Source organism: Bidens hawaiensis, unplaced genomic scaffold (genome assembly GCF_021521415.1).
Source record: "Bidens hawaiensis isolate Kalapana, Puna unplaced genomic scaffold, B.hawaiensis_p1.1 tig00054954_1, whole genome shotgun sequence".
NCBI classification, from domain to species: Eukaryota; Viridiplantae; Streptophyta; class Magnoliopsida; order Asterales; family Asteraceae; genus Bidens; species Bidens hawaiensis.
In genome coordinates this window covers 69,221-73,358 of record NW_027499918.1, presented here as the reverse complement: position 1 = coordinate 73,358, position 4,138 = coordinate 69,221, and the positions used below count along the sequence as shown (strand labels likewise).

General features: G+C 38.4%; 1 long non-coding RNA gene across 1 annotated transcript; it reads right to left on the bottom strand.

Moving 5' to 3' along the window:
• Positions 1 to 238: 238 nt before the first annotated feature.
• On the bottom strand, positions 239 to 1,201 carry LOC143600849 (uncharacterized). The gene is made up of 3 exons (XR_013147555.1): positions 946 to 1,201; positions 721 to 832; positions 239 to 577 (listed from the first exon to the last, which is right to left on the bottom strand). It is a non-coding gene; the product is annotated as an uncharacterized LOC143600849 (long non-coding RNA).
• Positions 1,202 to 4,138: the final 2,937 nt, after the last annotated feature.

Below are 4,138 nucleotides of genomic sequence, written 5' to 3'. Positions count from 1 at the left end.
TAGATTTTAAATTATGAAAATACATTGAGAATCACGCGATTTGTATAATGTATTTGTATGTATTAATTTAGTGGTAGGGTGTCCCCTCATAAATATGAGGTTGTGTGTTCAAATTCTTACAAATGTAAGACAAAGATGAAATTTTGCTCTTCAAGGAAAAAGAAAAAACAAATTAACTTATTGTTTTGAATATATGATATACAAAACATTTATGTAGTTATTCATGTTACTCTCCTCACTACCTCTAATTATGTCTTATGCTGTACATACAAGTAAATTACGCGGTTAATACAATTTTCAGTATTATATATAATATTTTATATTGAGTGGGAGAGAGGGAGGGAGGGAGAGAGACGTACCGAGAACTCGACAAGTGCACTCATAAGATAGATTTGATAGGTGGTAAAGAAAGCATCAGATAAGAAGCCACCAAGAAGGGCAAGAAGAAAAGCAGTCCCCATGAAATCTGTGACATGATTTGCTGCTTTTGAAGGAGAAAAGTGCATGAATTGTGTCAAGTACAAGACCAGGTTGCTTGCATTGGCCAAATATGCTAGGTTTTCCATCACCTCCACAACTACACAAAAAAAACTCAAAGCATCATGATTTGATAAAGAAAGATTAAAGATTTCAAAAAGCCTTTTCAGATATTCATAAATTATATAGATGCATTAACCCTATATTAATAAAAAGTTTTGATCTTGGCTTTGACTTTAGTACCTAACACAAAGGAGGCAGCAAGCATGCCGCCATCTTTGCCTTTGATTGCTGGTTTCTTCCTCCAATCCACATAGCCTTCCCATAGGCTTGACTGTTCTTGAGATTCAAGTTCCTGAAAAACATAATCAAGAAAGTTAAACCCTAATTGTATAAGTGATCCAACTTCAAGATACAAAGGTCAAACTTCCTAACTGTTAAAGAAAAAGAAAGAGATGATGAACTCACCATTTCTCTTGTGAATCCTTTGCAAAAGAGAGTTGGGGAGTTGGAAGTGAGGTGTCAGTAAGGAGAGATGAAGAAAAAGGGTTTAATATTTTAAAAGAGAGAGTTGTCTAGAAAAATCTCTCTCACTCTCTCTCTCTGTCTCTCCCCTCTCTGTCTCTATGTGTGTGTGTATATATATGTATCTCAACCTTCACTTTTTTGGAGGAAAGAAAGATTATAACATAAATCACTTTCAGAATCTCCTATAGTGTGTATTGGAACACATATATATATATATATATATATATATATATATATATATATATATATAAGCCCTTTCAATTTGACATATATGGTATTGATAAAGCAATCAAGGACTTACTTTTTGAGAGGGAAGAAAGAGAAACCGAAAGAACTATGCTTTTCTATTTATGTGGTGGGAAGATAGCAGGGAGGAAGAGAGGGCTTTCTGGTCACAAGGTGGGGTGGGGTTAGAGGTGGTCAAAAAAACCGGTCCTCGAACCGGTTTGCCGGTTTAAACCGGAAACCGGTTATTTAAAAAACCGGTTTTTTTAAAACCGGTTTGACCGGTTTACAAACCGCCGGTTTGTATATCGGTTATACTTTTTAGAGCCCAAACGGGTTTTCAAACCGGTTATAAAAAAAACCGGTTTTTTTAATTAACCGGTTACTAAAAAACCGGTTAACCGGTTTTTTTTAAAACCGGTTTATGACCGTTTTAGAAAAACCGGTTAACCGGTTTTTTAGTAACCGGTTAACCGGTTAAAAACCGGTTTATTGCCGTTGTGAAACGGCTATATAGCCGTTTTTTTCAATTTTGACCGTTTTTTTTTTATTTACCATTCTACCCCCACAAACATCTATATATAGTTTAGGTTGGGTATTGGTTAGAACACACTCGATTATACAACTCCAAACGCTCCAAACGCTCTAAACGTTTATTTCATACGCGATTATTTTGTTATCTCACGCTCTATTATACCACATTACCACTCCATACGCTCTTATTTCGTAGTCGATTATCATGGCCTCCCAAAGTGCTGCTTCATCCGTCAACATGGGTGCCTCGAACACGGGAGAAACGGTCGTTCGGGTCATCCCCACGAAACGAAACCAAGATGTTTGGCAACATTTCGACCTATGCGAAATGTCTAACGGTAGCCAAAAAGCTCGATGCAAACATTGTTTGAAGTTTTATGGCAAAGATGCAAACTCCACTTTAAAAGCACATGTACAAAGGCCCTTTTGCAAGGCCTTGAAGGACGAATCGGGAAGTAGTTCGCAGCCGGAGATGACGAATCAAGGAACGGTGTTTACGTACGACCTTGAAGCGGTACGTCAACAGTTTTCAAACTTTGTGATTCAAAATACACTTCCTTTCAACCACTTCGACAACCCTCAATTCACGGAGATGATGCAAAAGTATGTTCAACCACGCTACCAACACGTAAGTCGTTCGACCCTTAGAAGAGATTGTCTTAAAGCTTGGAAAAACGCTAAATCCGAACTAATTTCATACTTTTCAAACTTACAAACTGGTGTAAACTTAACAACGGATGTGTGGTCAGTACTTAATGGTTCGCCCGACTCATACATTTGTGTGACGGCTCATTGGGTTGACCCCGAGTCGTGGCAAATGATGAAACGAACCGTTGCGTTTCAATTGTTTGATTACCCGCACACGGGTAGAAATATTTTTCAAATCTTGGATAAAGTCATTCGACAATACAAGATTGAACATAAAATCTTTTCAATTTCGTTTGATAACGCGTCCAACAATACGGCCGTGGTTGGCCATTTAAAATTAAAGTATAAACCTATTTGTGATGGAGCGTTTTTTCATAGCCGATGCATTGAACATATTATCAACTTGGCCGTGCAAGATGGGTTAAACGTGATCGAAACGCAAAGAAACAATTTTAAAAGAATGTTACGAGATGTTTTTAGCAACAATAAAACATTTTCAAGATACAAAAAATTTTGTGTAGAAGCTAATTGTCAATGGTTGGGGCCAAATTGGGATTGTCCAACAAGATGGAACTCGACTTGTGATATGTTTGAGAAAGCCATCCAACAAAAAGAATCACTAGTCGCGTTTCATCAAATTTTGTCAAGTAGGGGTAAATGTGCACCGTACGATCCTAGAAACTGGTTATTGATTGAGATCGTTACGGAGGTCCTTCAAATTTTTAAATCTTGCACAACTAGTTTATCCGGGGTTTACTATCCAACAAGCCCCATTGCTTTACCAAAAATTGCTGTCATGTGCACAAAGTTGAGTGAACTTCATTGTAGGGGTGCACCTTATTTTGATATGGGTGTAAAAATGAAAGAAAAATTTAGAAAATATTTTCAACAACTACCCGCTGTTTTGACATGTGCTGCTGCGTTAAACCCTTGCATCAATGTTGGTGGTGTTGAAGCTTTAATAGAAAAAATTTGTGATGAGCTAGAGTTAAACGACGATCAAAACCCCTATTATAACCAAACTTTAAAGAATGCTTTCAACACCACCTTGTCTAACATGTATGATGTTTACCTTACAAAATACGGGTCGTCTTCCCAAATTCATGACTCGTTAAGAGCTGTTGCCCAATCCCAATCCCAAACCGACCTTGAAATGGGGATGTACTACATGATTTGGGAAGACGCCGGTAAACGTCAAAAGGTAAACACCCCAAGCAGTGAACTTGGAAGGTATGGTGGTACCAACTTTGTGAAACACATGACTCCGGATGAATTTAGAAGTCTTGATTTGCTGGCTTGGTGGAGAGGTAAGGAGGATGAGTTTCCGATCCTCGCCGCCATGGCCAAAGATTTACTAACGGTCCAAGCTTCCACGGTAGCTTCGGAGTCTGCTTTTTCTGTTTCTGGCAGGGTTATATCGATTAGGAGGACTCGACTCACTCCACCAGTTGTAGAGATGTCGATTTGCTACAAGGATTACTTGGACTCTTTAGATAGGGCACAACATCAACGCTCACTCGAGGGGGAAATGAACTATGAGGCGGGCTTGTATGAAGACGAGGTCAATCAAGGACACACTCAACCAATGACCGATGAAGAAGCCGCGTACGACGATTACCTAAGGAATAGCTCGGGATCGGGTAGCGAAGAAAATAATGAGTAAGAAACAGCAAGTTGTTAATGTAATCGTGTCTAAGCATTCTTTAATGTTTGTATTTTTGAGTTA